Source organism: Sciurus vulgaris (assembly GCF_902686455.1).
Source record: "Sciurus vulgaris genome assembly, chromosome: 3".
In the NCBI taxonomy this organism is placed as follows: domain Eukaryota; kingdom Metazoa; phylum Chordata; class Mammalia; order Rodentia; family Sciuridae; genus Sciurus; species Sciurus vulgaris.
Window position 1 is genome coordinate 166371898 of NC_136463.1, and position 20142 is coordinate 166392039.

The 20142-nt window shown below is 36.7% G+C and overlaps 1 protein-coding gene and 1 long non-coding RNA gene across 6 annotated transcripts in view; one reads left to right on the forward strand and one right to left on the reverse strand.

Annotated features, from left to right (window-relative positions):
- LOC306656931 overlaps positions 1-3238 on the reverse strand; it is a 270014-nt gene extending 266776 nt beyond the window's left edge. For both annotated transcript variants that reach the window (XR_013762672.1, XR_013762673.1), the window contains exon 1: positions 3184-3238. This is a non-coding gene — a long non-coding RNA (uncharacterized lncRNA). The remainder of the gene's footprint in view (positions 1-3183) is intronic.
- Positions 1-20142, forward strand: part of SPAG16 (sperm associated antigen 16) — a 1132889-nt gene that overhangs the window by 938221 nt on the left and 174526 nt on the right. The gene's annotated exons all lie outside the window — the stretch shown is intronic.

Here is a 20142-nt window from a genome sequence, read left to right on the forward strand (position 1 = left end):
GTCCCTGTCGCTGAACTCCTAAGTCAGAAACTTGGGGGATGGGACCTGATGATCTGTGTTCTAAACTCAAAGTGAATCTGAGGATCTCTAAAGTTGGACAAGCACTGTCCTATATTTATCTTTTCATGAACTCTTACCATCATAATATCACTTAGTCTGCATTAAAAAGACAAAGCATTATTAACAAACTTTAGCAACTGAGGAGAGTAAAACTCCAGGGAGATTAAATTTGACTTCTTCAAAGTTTCACAACTACATCGATGGCAGAACCAGTTCCTGATTTGACTCCCACTAGCACTTGTCTCCATTAACAAATAACAAACTCATCATTTTTATCTTAAGGGTAAAGAAAAGTTCAAGATAGGCAAGGAGTTTGCTTTGGCATGATGCTGAGAGGAGGAGAAAGACGATTGATGCACTAGTTGAGCACATCCTAAAGGATGTTCATTCCCCCGGTAGAATGAAAATCTGCAAGGAATTATGTTACCCAATTCCTGCCATAGAACTTTCTTTCACTCTTTAGCAGATAATTTATTAGTGACTGTGGTAGGTATATACAGAGGATAAAACCATAAGCAAAACAGTCTTGTCCTTCAAGATCTTGCAGTCTATTGGGAGAAACACATCAAAATTATCTATCCATCTACCTACATATATATATGTATGTAAAGGGCACTGTTATAAGTTTTGCTGTGTATAAATTGTGCTATATATAAAGGATGCCATAGATAAGTTATGCTATATATAAAAGGTGCTGTATATAAATTGTGATATATATAGAAAGGGTGCTATATAGAAATTGTGCTATGTGTAAAGGGTGCCAAAATGAACACAAAGAAAAACTGTTTCTTCTGACTCTATGTTTAAGGGAAGGGGAGAAAGGCAGGTCAAAATGACTTCCTGGAATATGTGATACCTAATCAGACAAAAGGGTAGAGGTGAAAAGATCTTAACCCATAAAAATAATTCAATATATATGAGAATGAATGAATGGGCATGAATTTTTATCATTTTGCCATTTGTTATCTAAAGAAGGGTACAGACATTTTCAAGGATCTTTGCTCATAAATATATTTGAAATACAGAAAAAAGCTTTAAATTGAGTTTCTTTATTGAAATGCAGCAGTTTAAATATTTACAGCATAAAAATTAAGTTTGTACTCATTATGTTTTAAAAACTCTCTAATTTGGAAAACAGAAGAATAATGGTTCAGTGCTTATTTTATATTGGGGGGAATCAAATACAAAAGGTGACCAGAGGCCACTAGAAAATCTTTGCACAGTCAATTCAGAAGTAGAAGACAACCTTGAACATGTTGTGGAATAAATTATAATAAAAAACCTATAATCTATATAACCTTCTGCTCTGCTGCTGAGTTCGTATAGCATTATGAAATTAATCAAAATATATCCTTTTCATAACAATCTCAGCTAAGTTCAACACAGTAATGTTGAACTATTTCATTTTTGCAGATTCGAGCTCATATTGAGTTTTCTCTTACCTTCCAACATTATGTATGATGCATGTAAAACAGACAAATACCTAATATATTGGAGCAGATGGAGAAAAAATAGCTAAGTCAGAATCATTTCCCTAAATATTCTGTGTGTGAAGCAATGAAAATGAAGATTTAATATGCAGCAGTCTTTTCATTGTAATTATTCTACAGCAGTGAACCCATAGTGATTAGAGTATTTTGTGTATTAAATTATATTGTGTGGCATTATTGTTACCTGATTCTGGAAAATATTTTTATCAGCAAACTAATTTCTACATTAGGTAAAATGTGTGGCTAATAAACAGATAAACATGACAAGGTAGGAGAAACATTGCTAGCCCTTTGTGAACCTACAAAATACTGAGTTCTAGAATGTCTGAAAGATACATTAATTTCCCTATTAGTCAAGTAATGTCAGTGTTAGCTGCAGTTCTGACTCTTCCTCAAATTCTTTTTGCAACAAGATGAGAAATAAATAAATATATTGTCAGTGATATTAAATATTTATTATATTAAATTTTGAAGTGTTGAAAACAACAGTTAATCTCAGGGAGAAATATTATGATAGTTTAGAATAAGTTCATAAATTATTGGATATTTATAAATATAGTTGTTTGCTCTCAAAGTTTTCTCTCAGCAGAGAATTAAAATAAATCTCTATGCACATGCTGGTACAGAAGGGATGAGATGTAGAAGAAAAATATCTACTTGGACAAATGATACATGCCTGTAATTCCAGTTACTGAGGAGGATGAGGCAGGAAGATTGCGACTTTGAGGTCAGCCTGTGCAACTTAGTGAGACCCTGCCTCAAAATTTAAAGAATTATTAAAAGGCGGGAATGTAACTCAGTGCCCTGGATTCAATCCCCAGTACCAGAAGAGAGAGAGAGGGAGGAAAAGAACTCCGCAGAGGACAACAATCATTCTTAGGCTAGATCCAGTTGGAGACAGGTAAGTATAGGCTGGTTCTAATTTGGTGCCTGGACACCCCAGAGAGATCACTATTGTGAGTATGGTGAATGGGAAGGCAATAAGTAAAGGATATTTCTGAAATAGCAGTTGTGGTAGTGGTTGTGGGTCAAGTTTTACAAGAATATTTTAAAAGCAAGATGGGACAGCCTGGGTGCAGTGGCACAAGCCTATAATCCCAGCAACTCTGGAGGCTGAGGCAGGAGAATCCCGAGTTCAAAGCCAACCTCAGCAAAAGCAAGGCACTTAAGCAACTCAGTAAGACCCTGTCTCTAAATAAAATACACAATAAGGCTGGGGGTGTGGCTCAGTGGCCAAGTGCCACTGAGTTTAATCCCTAGTACTGGCTCCCCCACAAAAAAGATGGGAGAAATAGACCAAATCCATCTCTACTATTTTGGGTATCAATGGTGTTAGGACAGAGACAATTATCAAGAAAAACTCTTCATCCAAAAGACCTTAAACTGGAATAACCAACTATGTCCTAGAACACAGCTTAACAGAAGCAACTCAAATGAGTGTAGGATTAGATCAGGGCTTGATGTTGTTTATATTACTTATTATAAAAATATTTTCAATATAATCTAACCTGGAATGAAAAAGTAAATGGTCATCTAGAATAATGATAAAAATTATTACACTTATTTTTGCTAGTGATTGTCTTAAATGCAATAATGAGTTATATCATGATTTCTAGATCGGTTAAAAACCTACCTTAGTTGTATCATTAGTTATTAGATCTCATAACGAATGAGGAAACTTGTGATTTAGAAAAGAGACAAAAATTTTATTTATTTTGAAGGGTAGAGTCGAACAGTCAATATTCAATACTGCTTTTGTAAGCTAATAAATACTATATTACAATACTCATCTATGTAAGAAGTTAAAGCATTCTTCCATTGTGAAATTTCACAATTATAACTGCAGTTTTGAAATTACTATTTAAATAGGTGTTTTAGTCCTATATCTTTTATCAAAATAAGAGAAAAATACATCATCTACATAGTGAGCTTCATGTAGCCAGATGGTATTACTCTAGTATTGAACCCCAAAAGGAAGAAGGGAGGCAATGTGAGGTTGTAAAAATGAAATTTAAAATAAACCATATACAAATTTGTCCCTAAAGAAGCATAACTTTTTCTCAAACCAATTGGGAAATTCCCTTGGGGACTATTTTCTGGTTTCTTTTTGATTGTGGAAGTTTATTCATGTATTTTGACTGTTAGACTAAAGGTTAAGAATTCAGCATGAAGCGGGAGAGAGGGAGGGAGAGAAAGGGGAAATAAGGGGAATGATATTGACCAAATAATACTATTAAATTTTGTGCAAATATAAGCAAATCCTACCATAATGTACCAATAAAAAATAGATAAAAGAATTCAGCATGATTTTACTTCAATGAGTGAGAGTAAAATTTTAAGTGATTTCTTTTACAAAAAAGACAGTACATATGACTTTATTCAAATAACGTTTTGTTTGCTTAAGTAATATATAACAAAATAAATATACAATTTGTTTTATGTAATACAGTTGACATGTTTCTGAAATTCAACAGATCTATTTTTAAGATAGAAAGGACTATTAATATCACATAAAACTGGTTTTAGCGTACACTAGCCTACACTACTATGTTCTGTTACGTACATTTTAAAATACACTTTCTTGTTCTTGTAGTCATAACTAAGGAAGAAGTTGTAGGAAAAAGCAAACATGGTACATCCTATTTGTTGTCCTTTCCAGGAATATAGAAAGTCAAATTTAGAATTTTAATCTGAAATTATCTCAGGAAATTCAGTGTTTTTTTTTTTTTTTTACCTTAAGTGTATTCTAGGATTGTATGAAATATTTCAATATTTCATCCAAAATTGAAATAAGGTTCAGTTCAATTATTTTTGTTCTCCTGTTTAATGTTGTCTTTTGTTTAATGTTGATAACTGTAGGATCGGTGGTAAATTTGATTTAGAGTTTTTAGTGGTAGTGGAAAGTACAATTAGACTTAATAACTATATGAGAAGTTCTGAGAATATTTCAGAAACTGTGTTAAGGAGTATAAATTAAGGGAATGTATTTAAATATTAACTAACACCTCTTAATGTGGAGGCAGAGATTCTGATTGTATTGTTTTTTTGCTCAGTCTATTCTAAAAGTGCATTCTTGAGCCATAGTTCATCTTAAAGTCTTTTAAATATCACTAGCATCATATATGAAAGATAATAAATGAATTTTAATGTATAGTTAATGACTTTTTAGTATCATCCTACCATTGCTTCTTTGCTACTTTTAGAAGACTACCTTATATACAAACAATTATCACCAGATTATTAAGGAATTTATTTTCCTCCATTTCTGTACATATTACAAAGATTTGGAGTCATTAGTTTAGAAAAACACTAAGAAAGCAACCTAAATACCAATCAAGAGTAGGATGGATAAATAAAATGTAATATTCCTTTCTATGCAATGGAAGCAGGCAGCAATGAAAATGAATGAGCATACAGAAAAGCATGTTGAATGAAAGAAGCCAAAGAGGAGACACTCAACAATTTTTATTGGTACATATAATAATTGTGCAACTCATCATGCCATATTTGTTCATGTACATAACATCACTTGATCTATCTCCTTACCTTGCACCTTCCCTTTTCCTCCTCTTCTCCCTTTCCAATCCCCTTGCTCTACTGTACTGGTGTCCCTTCTATTATTTTTTAATTAATATATTATAATTAAATGTAAAAACAAGATTCATCACAGCACATTCATACCTGGACGTAATTTGGTGTCTTTTGTTTCCCAGGACTTCTTCATGCTCTCCCTTCCTTTCTCCCTCTTAATAACCTTCCTCTACTCTATTGGTCTCCCTTCTCTTTCCTTGAAATCCCTATAATCCTTCATTCTTTTAACAAATAGTTCAAAATCAGGCAAAACTATTTTACATGATTTAGGGATGCATACCATACAGAACTCCACAGCAAGGCAAGAAAAGGGTGGCCCTGTATGTTAACATGGTCCCTTTTGGAGGAGAGCAGTGATGGTGGCAGATCTGTTTCTTGACTGTATGGCAGTCACAGGAGTCATGAATCCCTATGTTTCTCTGTAGGTGAACATCTGTGTGCCCTAATTCTCAGTAAAAGCAAAAGATGGTGTTGGTGGTGGGGATGCTGAGAAGGAGGAAGAAGAAAGGGGAAATAGTAAGGGATGTGAAAGAGAAGACAAAATCAAGAAAACTAGAGTGTCTGATATTTATTGTCTGTTTTATTAAAGGTGTACATTTGGAACACCATGAAAACATATCACAGAATCATAGGAGATACTTTGAAAGAATGGTTTTGCTCCTTTTATTATTTTTATTGTGCATACACACAATCACACACACACATACACACACACTTGCACATGTGCAACACAAATACACAAACTTCCTCCTAGACCTTTTTCAGAGCTAATGTCAGGAACAAAAGGTTCTTAGCTGGGCTGCATGTACTACAAAGAAACACACTATTTGAGGCATCAACTTGGCTCACTTCAAAATATGCACCTCCACAGTAAGGGGAAAGGAATATTTTTTGAGCCCTCTCTCTCTCTCTCTCTCTCTCTCTCTCTCTCTCTCTTGCGTCTTTCCAGCTGAGTACTGTGTAGATGCTTTTTCTCATAATCTTCAATTTAACCTCACAGCACTGTTCCATGAAAAATCAAGATTCCAAGAGAACAAGTGATGTTCCCAGGACTCGTAGTAGATAAATAGCAGCATCAGGATTTCACTAGACTTACCTGACCCCACTACAGCAAAATGATTCCCCTCACTCCACTGCCCTTCCTAGACCCACAAGCACACAGAGACATTTTATTTGTCGATATTTTGTATGGGTTGCTATCTCTAACATGCCAGGGAAGAAAATCACCAACTAATGAGCCTGGGCCCCTTTTCAGCAATATTGAAGTCACAGTCCTGAAAATTGCAAAAAATTCTTTCAAATGATGATCCTTTTGAAAGTAATTTGGAAATGTATTTGTTTTGAATTTGACTGCCACTCTTGATTAAGAAGTTAATGTATACCTAGATTTTGTGGTATTTGTAGAACGACCTCTCCTTAATGTTTATGTAGTATTGATTTAGTCAGCTTTAATCGATAGCAAGCTAAAAGTTCAATGGCATTAGACAAAAGCAAACTGGAAAAAAATGTAAGGTGATTTTATTAATAGAAAGTCCAAACTTAACATTTCAATGACTTAAAATCTTCCCAAATGAATGTCATGCTAGACCTTTCTCAAATATTTATTTCTAAAATAAATATTGTATACTATCTTTCTCAAATAAATACTGAGCTAAACTTGTCCTTTGAGTATTGAGATGTTTTGCACTAAATACCTAAAGCACTAAAGACACTTCTGAGATCCCAATTTACAATTGACTCAATAAATAAGTGTTGAAAAGAGTTTTAACAGGAGTTTCTTCCTTCTCCTTTACCCAACTAATAATCTTATCACTAGTGGAGTAGAGGAATGGCCAATTTTCACCAAGGTTTTCTTAAAAATTACTGGAAATTCACCTTTCTTTCTGCCTCTTGCCAGTGTCAAAGGAATAGCCAATTGCAATGTTTAAACCATTCAGATTTTGTTTCATTTTCTTTTGGTCATAGCAATAGCATTTATTTCCAATAATACAATCGAACTGTTGGGTTTCTTTGGGTTATAGTTACCACATCAGTAAAGAATATACCCAGCCCTGTAGCTGCATTCTACAAGTACTAGTACAATTAGAATTTTTACCAGTCTATTTTTAACCTTATTAAATATTTAAACTAATTTTAAGGATGTAGTAGTACAGTGTTTAGAGTTAAGTGAGGTGGGAATTGATTGGGTTTTTGAGGAAGAAAATGCACATTAGATTCTTTATGATGTATTAAAAGAATATGGTAGAGGTTTAGATATACTCATTTCATTCATGAATTTGATAACTGGGGCCTAACCATCTGTCACATCATATTATTGTGTAAATAATTCCCATCAGGTGTCCTGCTAGCAAACTCAGATCAATTAGTACTTGTAATTGAAGCTCAATAGTAATTACAGCTGCATCTAGTGAGCATTTATTTCTTGGGTACCAGACGTGGTGATAGATACAGTTAAGCTGTGTAAGTTGAACACAATGGAAATTATAAAAGTGTAGGAGCTTATAAAGAACCACTAATATAAGGACACTGGATATTAATATAGTTTTCAAAGGTATAATTTTGCATTCACCCTCATATATCTGATTGTCCAGCATTTGTCATCATGACTCACCATATAAGGTGACAATCACACATAGCGGTTTTTAGATTATGAAACTTTAAGTGTCCTCTGGATTCAAAGGAGTTCCCTGGACCACCACCTGCATCCCCAAAATGACTGTGAACGACAAACAATCATAAAGCTTCTGACTAAGATGAGTGACAAAGAGCTCATGCCCTTTTCTTTAGGAAGACTGTATAATGTCTGTTTTGAATCTTCTACCTGGCATTTCTCCATTGTATTCATGGAACATATTCTCTCCAAAGTGACCCCTTCTCTACATATTCACAATACATACTTCTGATGTATAACCTCATCATTAAAGAACAGGTAGAACATTATTTTAAGAATGATTTTTTTTTCATAAAAATCAGGAGTATTGTGAGCCCTGATGGAATCAGCAGTAATACAGTCATAGGAAAGCACAATTTTATAACATTTGCAAAAATACTGTTATTATTCTTTTTATGCTCTGAATTTAGGATCTGTTCTAATATTACATAATATTTCTAAAGATAAAGAAAGCACATCTTAAGAGAATTCTAGGATATGGTCTATAAAGGCTTTGGAAAATGTTTAAATTCATAGTGTTAGATGAACTGGGTACCAAACATTAAAAAATAAAGGATCTCAATCACTAATGGCTGTTAATATTGATTGATGAGATAAGTGGCAAATGTGTAACCATTAGTGACTGCTCTCATGGAGCATGTATTTTCAGGTATTTCTGAGATGCTCTCACAATTCTACATTACTGAATTTCTGAAAAGCACTATGAATTTCCTTCAAATGTTAATAAGCTTACTTAGATGATTAATGCATATTATCCTCCTGAAAAGTGGTAAAAATTACATCAAAAATCATGTTTATTTCTTTCATCACTTTAAAATGCACTAATAAACTAGGAAACAAAATGTTGTTGATTCAACTTTTGCCACTTGCTAAATCAAATAATAGTATGTATAATATGAAACATAATTCCATTTCTAAGATTTGATAATTCCCTTTTGGAAATAACCTTACTTCATCTAACTTCCTTTATGAAGAGTCATTTGGGATCTAAAAGTAGAGTATATAAGTACATTTTTGAAAGAGCATGTATAAGAAGAGAAGTTTAATATGACTTTTATTAGGTTCTATACATGCAGATTAAAACTTACAGTTACACTGGTTATGATTCCATTTAGACATCATAGTATTATTCTTATAAATCTATAGGTTGGTTGCTATATATCTAGAAATTAAAGCATCATATATAATTCTAAAATATTTGAATTATAAATAACTTATGCTGCACAAATTTGTTTTAGTTTAAACTGTCACTAAATCAAGAAAATGTATCACATTAGCAAACTTTCATTTAGTTAGTCATATAATATGTTTTTATTTTAGAAATACAGCATTTCCATGTAGGCTGGAAACTCAAATATTCATTATTTCAAGCTTTTCTGTGCTTCTGCAAATTCATCATAGGACTGTACAATACGAATGGATATGATAATGTGATGATTATGTCTGTTTCCATCTGCCTGAGTTATCACCCCTACCACTGTTTATTTCATACTGGCCAATTTCCATGGAATTTTCCTCTCTAATCCTGTCAAACCCTTTAGATGATGCTGTGCTTTATTCAGGAATTATTTTCATGCCCAGGTTCATCTTTTGAATTATTTTATATCATTATAAACAATTCTAATGTTACCTTTTCAATGACATAAGAATTAGATTTCCCAGTATTAATGGGTTCCATAGGTAGCAGTGCCAAGTTCAGATGGTAGAACTGTAATTGCATTTTAATCAGAAAAATTAATTCAGTATATGCTAGTAATAATTTGTTAAATTAGCATTATAACTGCCATTAACAAGGCACTGTTAAGTGAAAATTAAATTAAATAAATAATAAATAGCTATGATAGTTTAGAATTTCATGTTTTCTAGTTGCCTTTTTCCATACATTCATTTCCTTATGTGGTTTATGCACAAAAATATAATTCATAAGTCTAATAAGCATTTTAAACAACTACATTCCCTGGTGGAAACATCTTTGTTCCTAAAAATAAACATACCTGCAACTGACATGTTCTAGAAGTAAGTGATATTTGTAATATGAAAACTGGCGTTCAGTTGCCAGTTACTCATCATTAAACTCCAGTTAGAAATCTAACTTTGAGGTCGTCTTTGAGGCTGGAGTCATAGATCTGAAATATTACTCACAACTGGCGTATTTACTTATTTAAATTGTGGTAAAACCATAACTCAACATTTACAATCTTAACCACTTTTAAGCGTATGGGTTAGCAGTATTCCCATATACATGTGTGCAACTGATCTCTAGAATTCTGTACTTGTAAAACTGAAACTTCACACCCCACTAAATAATGAATCCCCATTTAAAAAACTAGATAGTCTCTCTAGATTTTGTAAGCTCTCTCCCTCTTCACGATTTCTTTTTATTTTCCAAGAAAGAGGACTTTGAGAAACAAATAGAAACTCTCATTTTTAATAGGTGTGTGTTAAGACTGTTTTAATAATTAGAGAAAACTTTGATACATGTTTCTGTTTTCAGTTTGCAGGATACCTTGGCAAACATGCCATTGCTCTTACTTCAGGCCCTCAACATGGGTGGCACAGTGCGAGAGCGGTGCTGGGACAGGGATGAGGTACCCACTCAGAATCCCTGAGAGGGCAGTGGTTAGTGCTGCCAACAATGCATCTACTTATTAAAGGGTCTGAAATCAGCTATATAAATTGGGAAGCACAGGTACATTTCTTCTTCACTTTGAGAGTTTAAAAACCTGAAATTCTCATTTATAATGAAAACAACAATAACAACGAAAAGGAAGTGCTACCCATATGTTTTAGTCAGCTTTTTGTCACTGTGACCAAAAGGTCGGACAAGAACAATTAGAGGAGGATAAATGTACTTGGGGTTCACAGTTTCAGAGGTTTAGCCCATGGTGGACTGACTCCATAGCTCTGGACCTGGGGTGAAGCAGAGGGCATCATGGCAGAAGGAAAGCAGTTCAGGACATAGCCACCAGGAAGCAGAGAGTGAGAGCGAGAGCAAACACAAGTGCACTCTCACTCACCAGGGACAAAATATAATCCCCAAAGGCACACCTCCCAGTCACATCCTTCAATCACATTCTACCTGCTAATAGTTAAACCACATCCTACCTGCCTATAGTTACCACATCTAATCCATTATCAATGAATTAATGCACTGATTATGTTAAGGCTGCCATAATACAATATTTTCACCTCTGAACTTTCTTGCATTTTCTCACAATGAGGTTTTTGGGGACACCTCATATCTAAACCACCACACCATAGTTATATCCTCTGCCACCAAATTTGAATAGTCAGTATCTACTCAAGATAGTCACTGTGTGCCTCTGTGGGATGACTGTTAAAGATGAGAAAACTGAGTCATAAATCAACTAGTCATCCACAAGTCACATGATCACTTGGAGAGGGAGATGCCTGGGACTACAGTTAGGTCCTTTCCCTCGGGTCTCAATACCCTTTTCATCTTGCTATGTTGGAAAGGCTTACCCCATCACTGCCAATCCAGGGTTCTCAAAGCAGTCCAAAACTATCATCAGTGAGTTCTTGAGGATTTAAGATAGTGAATCAGAAGCACTGGGCACATGCATGCTTCTCCATGAGATAGAATCAAAACAACTAGAGAGGAGCTGTGTATTAAGGTGGGGGACTGTGCAGGATACTGAAGTTCAATAATGAACAGACAGCTTTGGAGAAACCCAGAGATTTCTGGGAGTACAATGTGGTAAAATAGAATGCCACAGCACTGATCACATGGAAGTGTGGCAGAGGACTGGGATAGAGGACAAAGATAGAGAGTCCCAGTGAACACCACTAGCACAGGAAATGGTACCTTGCAGAATTACAATCTGAATAGACAGTGAACTTGGGATCTGCATAGCAAACAGGCTTTGGAGCAGTTCTCTATACTTTCCAGCATGTTCTCATGGTGTTAGAACAGGGAGCTGGGCCCGCCCGCAGGTTGATTCAGAGACCAGCACAGGGCGCCAGGGACTCCCCCAAGCAGCCCAGCCCCCTCCGGTGAGAAGCGCCTCTCTAAGCTAGCTTCCCGGGGCAGACCGCCCAGTGAGAGCCTCCTGACGCAGAGCCAACCACGGGTCCCCAAGCCAGCAGAGACATCCGATACACACAAGCAGCTTCTGGGACCAGGGCTGGGCAGCCAGAGACCTCTCCAGGCAGCATCGTCCCCCTCCAGCTGCAGGCTTTTTCCACAGGGCGATCCAAGATGGCAGACTAGAGGGTGACTGCATCTCCAGTTGCCCCAGAACCCAGGATCCAAGAAGGGGAGGCATTGAGAGTCTCGGACTAAAATAGAACCACGGGGTGAGTCTCCCCCACCCAGCGAAGCTCAGCTGGGCGGCAGGCCCGGATTTGAGTGGCTTATTAGAGTGGGACAGGGCAGATAGCGTCTCCCCCAGGCAGCTCGGTGCAGTCTGGCAGTGGGCTCCGCCCACAGGGACAGATCCTCCAACCTCTCGGAACAGGCCCCCCAGTGAGAGCCCTTCTGCACAGAAGAAGCTCGGACAGCTCCGGCCCACCACAGCCAGCTACAGCCCGCCCGCAGATTGCTTCAGTGACCAGCACAGGGCGCCAGGGACTTCCCCAAGCAGCCCAGCCCCCCTCCAGCGGGAAGCGCCTCTCTAGGCTAGCTTCTCGGGACAAATCACCCAGTGAGAGCCTGTCTACACAGAGCCAGCCACAAGTCCCAAGCCAGTGGAGACCTCCAACCTACAACCAGCCTCTGGACCAGGGCTGTGCAACAAGAGACCTCTCCAGGTCTCTCTCCCTGGAACCAGTAGCGGGCTAGGGGCAGCGTTCTTCGGAAGCACTGCATTATCAAATTAATCCAAGACTTCTGGCTACTGAAGGCTGGGTAGGTGATACACTGGAAATCTACAGGGTCACTATAAGCCAATAGAGGAAATCTACAATATCACGGAGTCCCATAGACATCTGACCAATATGAGAAAACAAGGAAAGAAAATGTCCCAAACAAACCTAGATACTACATCAATAAAACCCAATGACAGCACAGCAGAAGAAATGTCCGAAAGGGAGTTCAGAATGTACATAATTAAAACAATCAGGGAAGCAAATGAGGAGATGAAAGAACAAATGCAGGCATAAAATGAATGCACTAATCAACAGTTAAAAGAGCAAATAACGGAAGCAAAAGAGCATTTCAATAAAGAGTTAGAGATACTGAAAAAAAACCAAACGGAAATCCTTGAAATGAAGGAAACAATAAACCAAGTTAAAAACGCCATAGAAAGCATAAACAATAGGATAGATCACCTGGAAGACAGAACTTCAGATATTGAAGACAAACTATTTATTCTTGAAAACAAGGTTGACCAAACAGAGAAGATGGTAAGAAATCATGAACAGAATCTACAAGAATTATGGGATATCATGAAGAGGCCAATTTTAAGAATAATTGGGATTGAGGAAGGCTTAGAGGAACAAACCAAAGGAATGAACAATCTATTCAATGAAATAGTATCAGAAAATTTCCCAAATCTCAAGAATGAAATGGAAAACCAAGTACAAGAGGCATATAGGACTCCAAATATGCAAAATTACAACAGACCTACACCAAGGCACATTATTATGAAAATACCTAACATTCAAAATAAAGACAGAATTTTAAAGGCCACGAGAGAAAAGAATCAGATTATATTCAGGGGGAAACCAATAAGAATATCAGCAGATTTTTTAGTCCAGACCATAAAAGCTAGAAGGGCCTGGAACAACATTTACCAAGCCCTGAAAGAAAATGGATGCCAACCAAGAATTTTATACCCAGCAAAACTTACTTTCAGATTTGACAATGAGATAAAATCCTTCCACGATAAACAAAAGCTAAAGGAATTTACTAAAAGAAAGCCGGCATTACAGAACATTCTCAGCAAAATATTCCATGAGGAAGAGATGAAAAACAACGATGCAAATCAGCAAAGGGAGGAACTAGCCTAAAGGAATAGCCAAATAAAGGAGAAACCAAATCATGTCAAAAAACAAAAATGAGTCCAATGACTAGGAATACAAATCATATCACAATAATTACTGTGAATGTTAATGGCCTGAACTCATCAATCAAAAGACATGGACTGGCAGATTGGATTAAAAAGAAAAATCCAACAATATGCTGCCTGCAAGAGATCCATCTCATAGAAAGAGATACCCATAGACTAAAGGTGAAAGGATGGGAAAAAACATACCATGCACCCGGACACAGCAAAAAAGCTGGAGTATCCATCCTCATTTCAGATAATGTGGACTTTAAGGCAAAACTAGCCAGAAGGGATAAAGAAGGACATTACATACTGCTTAAGGGAAGCATAAATCAGCAAGACATAACAATCATAAATATCTATGCCCTGAACATTGGCTCATCAATGTACGTCAAACAAATCCTTCTCAATTCCAGAAATCAAATAGACCACAACACAATGATACTGGGTGATTTTAACACACCTCTCTCAACGCTGGATAGATCATCCAAACAAAAATTGAATAAAGAAACCATAGATCTCAATAACACAATCAACAATTTAGACTTAACCGACTTATATAGAATATACCATCCAACAAAGAACGAATACACTTTCTTCTCAGCAGCACATGGATCCTTCTCTAAAATAGACCACGTTTTATGCCACAAAGCTACTGTTAGCAAATACAAGAAGATAGAGATACTACCTTGTACTCTATCAGATCATAATGGACTGAAATTAGAAATAAATGACAGAATAAAAACCAGAAACTTCTCCAATACTTGGAGATTAAATAATACACTATTATATGATGAATGGATAACAGAAGACATCAGGAGGAAAATAAAAAAATTTTTAGAAGTAAACGAGAACAAAGACACATCATATCAAAATCTCTGGGACACTATGAAAGCAGTACTGAGAGGAAGATTTATTTCATGGGGCACATTCAACAAAAGAAGTAGAAATCAACAAATAAACAACTTAACACTACAGCTCAAAGCCCTAGAAAAAGAAGAGCAGACCAACACCAAAAGTAGTAGAAGACAGGAAATAGTTAAAATCAGAGCTGAAATCAACGAAATTGAAACAAAAGAAACAATCGGAAAAATTAACAAAATAAATAGTTGGTTCTTTGAAAAAATAAACAAAATTGATAAACCCTTAGCCACACTAACAAAGAGAAAAAGGGAGAAAACTCAAATTACTAAAATTCGGAATGAACAAGGAAATATCACAACAGACACGAGTGAAATACAAAACATAATTAGAAGCTATTTTGAAAATCTATACTCCAACAAAACAGAAAACCTCGAAGACATCAACAAGTTTCTAGAGACATATGAATTACCTAAACTGAACGAGGAAGACATACACAACTTAAATAAATCAATTTCAAGCAATGAAATAGAAGAGGTCATCAAAAGCCTACCAACAAAGAAAAGTCCGGGACCAGATGGGTTCTCAGCCAAGTTCTACAAAACCTTTAAAGAAGAGCTCATTCCAATACTTCTCAAAGTATTCCATAAAATAGAAGAGGAGGGAACCCTCCCAAACTCATTCTATGAAGCCAATATCACCCTGATACCTAAACCAGACAGAGATACATCAAGGAAAGAAAATTTCAGACCAATATCCTTAATGAACATTGACGCAAAAATTCTCAACAAAATTTTAACAAATCGTATACAAAAATATATTAAAAAGATAGTGCATCACGATCAAGTGGGTTTTATCCCAGGGATGCAAGTTTGGTTCAACATCCAGAAATCAATAAATGTCATTCACCATATCAACAGACTAAAAGTTAAGAATCACATGATTATTTCAATAGATGCAGAAAAAGCATTCGATAAAATGCAGCATCCCTTCATGCTCAAAACACTAGAAAAAATTGGTGGGATCATTCCTTAACATTGTGAAGGCCATCTATGCTAAGCCCATGGCCAATATCATTCTAAATGGTGAAAAACTGAAAGCATTCCCCCTAAAAACTGGAACAAGGCAGGGATGCCCTCTTTCACCACTTCTATTCAACATTGTTCTTGAGACTCTAGCCAGAGCAATTAGACAAACCAAAGAAATTAAAGGGATACGAATTGGAAAAGAAGAACTCAAACTATCCCTGTTTGCTGATGACATGATTGTATATTTAGAGGAACCTGGAAATTCCACCAGAAAACTCTTAGAACTCATAAGTGAATTCAGTAAAGTAGCAGGTTACAAGATCAATGCTCATAAATCCAATGCATTTTTATACATAAGTGATGAATCTTCAGAAAGAGAAATTAGGAAAACTACCCCATTCACAATAGCATCAAAAAAAATAAAATACTTGGGAATCAATCTCACAAAAGAGGTGAAAGACCACTACAATGAGAACTACAGAACACTAAAGAAAAAAATTAAAGAAAACCTTAGAAGATGGAAAGATCTCCCATGTTCATGGATAGGAAGAATTAATATTGTCAAAATGGCCATACTAACAAAAGTGCTGTATAGATTCAATGCAATTCCAATTAAAATCCCAATGATGTACCTTACAGAAATAGAGCAAGCAATTATGAAATTCATCTGGAAGAATAAGAAACTCAGAATAGCTAAAGCAATCCTCAGTAGAAAGAGCGAAGCAGGTGGTATCGCAATACCAGATTTTCAATTCTATTACAAAGCAATAGTAACAAAAACAGCATGGTATTGGTACCAAAATAGACAGGTAGATCAATGGTACAGAATAGAGGACACGGACACAAACCCAAATAAATACAATTTTCTCATACTAGACAAAGGGGCCAAAAATATGCAATGGAGAAAAGATAACCTGTTCAACAAATGGTGCTGGGAAAACTGGAAAACCATATGCAACAGAATGAAATTAAACCCTTATCTCTCACCCTGCACAAAACTCAACTCACAATGGATCAAGGAACTCGGAATCAGACCAGAGACCCTGCATCTTATAGAAGAAAAAGTAGGCCCAAACCTTCAACTTGTTGGCTTAGGAGCAGACTTCTTCAACAGGACTCCCATAGCCCAAGAAATAAAAGCAAGAATCAACAACTGGGATAGATTCAAACTAAAAATCTTTCTCTCAGCAAAGGAAACAATCAGTAATGTGAAGAGAGAGCCTACAGAGTGGGAGAATATCTTTGCCAATCATACTTCAGATAGAGCGCTAATATCCCGCATCTATAGAGAACTCAAAAAACTCTACACCAAGAATACAAATAATCCAATCAACAAATGGGCTAAGGAAATGAACAGACACTTCACAGAAGAAGATGTACAAGCAATCAACAGATATATGAAAAAATGTTCAACATCTCTAGTAATAAGAGAAATGTAAATCAAAACTACCCTAAGATTTCATCTCATACCAATTAGAATGGCGATTATCAAGAACATAAGCAACAATAGGTGTTGGTGAGGATGTGGGGAAAAAGGTACACTCATACATTGCTGGTGGGGTTGCAAACTAGTGCAGCCACTCTGGAAAGCAGTATGGAGATTCCTCAGAAAAATTGGAATGGAACCACCATTTGACCCAGCTATCCCACTCCTTGGCCTATACCCAAAGGACTTAAAATCAGCATACTCCAGAGATACAGCCACATCAATCTTCATAGCTGCTCAATTCACTATAGCCACATTGTGGAACCAACCCAGATGCCCTTCAGTTGATGAATGGATAAAGAAACTGTGGCATATATATACAATGGAATATTACTCTGCCATGAGGAATGACAAAATTATGGCATTCGCAGGCAAATGGATGAAATTGGAGGGTATCATGCTAAGTGAGATAAGCCAATCTCAAAAAACTAAAGGACGAATGATCTCGCTGATAAGCGGATGAGGACATACGGGGGTGCGGGGTAGGAGGGGTTATTGTTAGGGTTAGGGTCAGGTTTAGGGTTAGGGATAAGGAGGGTGGTAAGAATGAGGAAGAAAGGAATGTATAGAGGGAAAAGAGGGGTGGGAGGGGAGAAGGGAAAGAAAAAAAAAAAAAAAAAAGAACAGGGAGCTGTTCTGAGAAGATCTTGTCTGAGCTTACTGCTCTGGAATTTAAAGTACCCTGCATTTCCACAGCAATATTATTATACTATCTCAGAGGGTGGTTGCCTTGAGGTCAATGTGGCCCTCAGAAGAGCCTCTGACACAAATCTGCTGAAGTCTATGTCTTGGGAAACTGGATGACATGTAAGGGAACAGAGGATGCTTCCTTTTAAAATTGATAGTTTTGGAAGCCAGATATAGGATCCAGAGAAATGAGCAGTAGAGTGTGATTTTGAGTAGGAGCTAAGTGTCAGAGCAGAGTCACCAGTGATAGATAGCACATGACCTGTGGCCACCCTTCCCAGCACAGAAAGTTGTGGCTGTAACCTTTCCCTGCACTCATAGTGCACAGTATAAGACACCAGAATTCTTGACATTTTGTAACCTTAATATCTGCCCCACTCAGAGAGTGTGCAGCCCAAAAAACTCTGGAGTAAGTCCTTGCCAGGAGAGCTCTGACTTCTACCCTAGCTCATTGGACCTGAGGGGTAACTGATAGGTATTCCAACAGAGTCCGACCACAAACTACTCCTGCTGGTGAGCACAAGAAAGGAAAGAAGAGGAGTAAAGAACTTCCAGCTTTGCTCTCTCCAGTGGGGCATACAACCTAAGAAGATTCTGAAAGAATTGCTGATCCACATAGGTTATAGGTTGTGATCTTCTCCACTTGCCTGTACAATCAGGCACCTCCATGCAGAGGAAATTTTTATTTTGCATTAATGCTTTCTTGTTATTGCTGTCTCTACACACACACACACACATACACAGAGTATACTTTTTCTCCTTTTAAAGTTTATTTTTTGTTTTCCTTTTTTCACATTTCTCCTGCTTTCCCCCTCCTTTACTTTTCAATATTTTTATTTTTATTAGTCCTATATTTAAAAAGTTTTAAAAATTTTATTCTTTCTTAAAGTTTTCTATTTTTATTATTTTTTAAACTTTTTACTTTATTCTCGAATATTTTTGCACCTTTCTTTTTCCGTCGTTGATGTTGTAATTGTTGCTTTGATTTGTTTTTTTACTTTGTTTCTCTATGGGTTTTTTTTTTTTTTTTTTTTTTTTTTTAGTTTTGCTGTTGTTTTTTTCTGTGAAATGCTAGGGATTAAGCCTGGCACTTGGAGCATATTAGGTAGGTGCTTTATACCTGAGCAATGCTCCTGGCCCAGATCAAAGAAACTGCATGTTGCTCCTCATGTGACCAAACCCTGCTCAAACCTCAGCAGATACTTCAACCAAAAAAATAAGGGAGATAGCCACCTCCCCCTAGTTTTTAAACTAGACTTAAGTACACAAGATTGGGTGGCTGACATTCATCCCTGAACAGTCAGTCACCTACTGGACATTCACCCCCATAGCAACAGTGAAGAGAAGTAACACAACAATTATGGCTACTTCACCTGCTGCAACCTCAGCATAGGTTTTCCCACACCCTATGAGAGCATACATTGCTGACCAAACTGGAGGAGGTTGTGCCCTGTATTCTGCTATCAGCACTACATCTGCCTGAACTTTGAGAGTGACCCCACTCTTATGAGACCTACAGAGAAAATGGAACCCTCAGTCTCTGACATATTATGTACTATTTCAAATCCTCTAATCACAATTGAAGAAGTCACAAGGGAAACTGCTCTATGAAGTCCAATTAGAATTAAACTCAACATTATACAACAACCCAGTATCACAGGGCACAACATCAAGAGAGGAATGTTTATTAGGAATGTCCTCACATAAAAGAGGAAGCGATATCCATCCCAACAGATGCTAAAATCTCAATACAGAAATATAAGAAATATAAGGAAAAAGGCAATATAACAGTTCCTAAAGTTTATGACTCTCTGGTAACTGATTCTAAAGACAGCAAAGTAAATAAAATGTCAAAGAATTCAGAAGAATAATTTTTAAAAAGCTCAGTGAGTTCCAAATGGTAGTCAGGGTTCTTTAGAGGGACAGAATCAATAGGAAATGTGATTTTAAAAAGGGAATTTGCTAGATTGGCTTACACCACCAGAAGCTGTATAGTCCACAATGGCTGTCTGTGGGCTGTAGAGCTGGAGGAACCAGTAGCTGCGCAGTCCAAGGGGCTGAAGTTTCAGAACAAGAGGGAACAACAGTGCTACCCCAGTCTGAGGCTGAAGGTTTCTGGAAACTCCCTGGAGAATCACAGGCAGAGTCTGCTTTAGAAGAGTGAAGGAATGAGAGTCTGATATCTTCAAGTGATTGCAGCAGCAATCAAGAACCTGTTCAGGAAGAATTGAGCTTACATCAGCTGCTGCTTCCTTGTTCT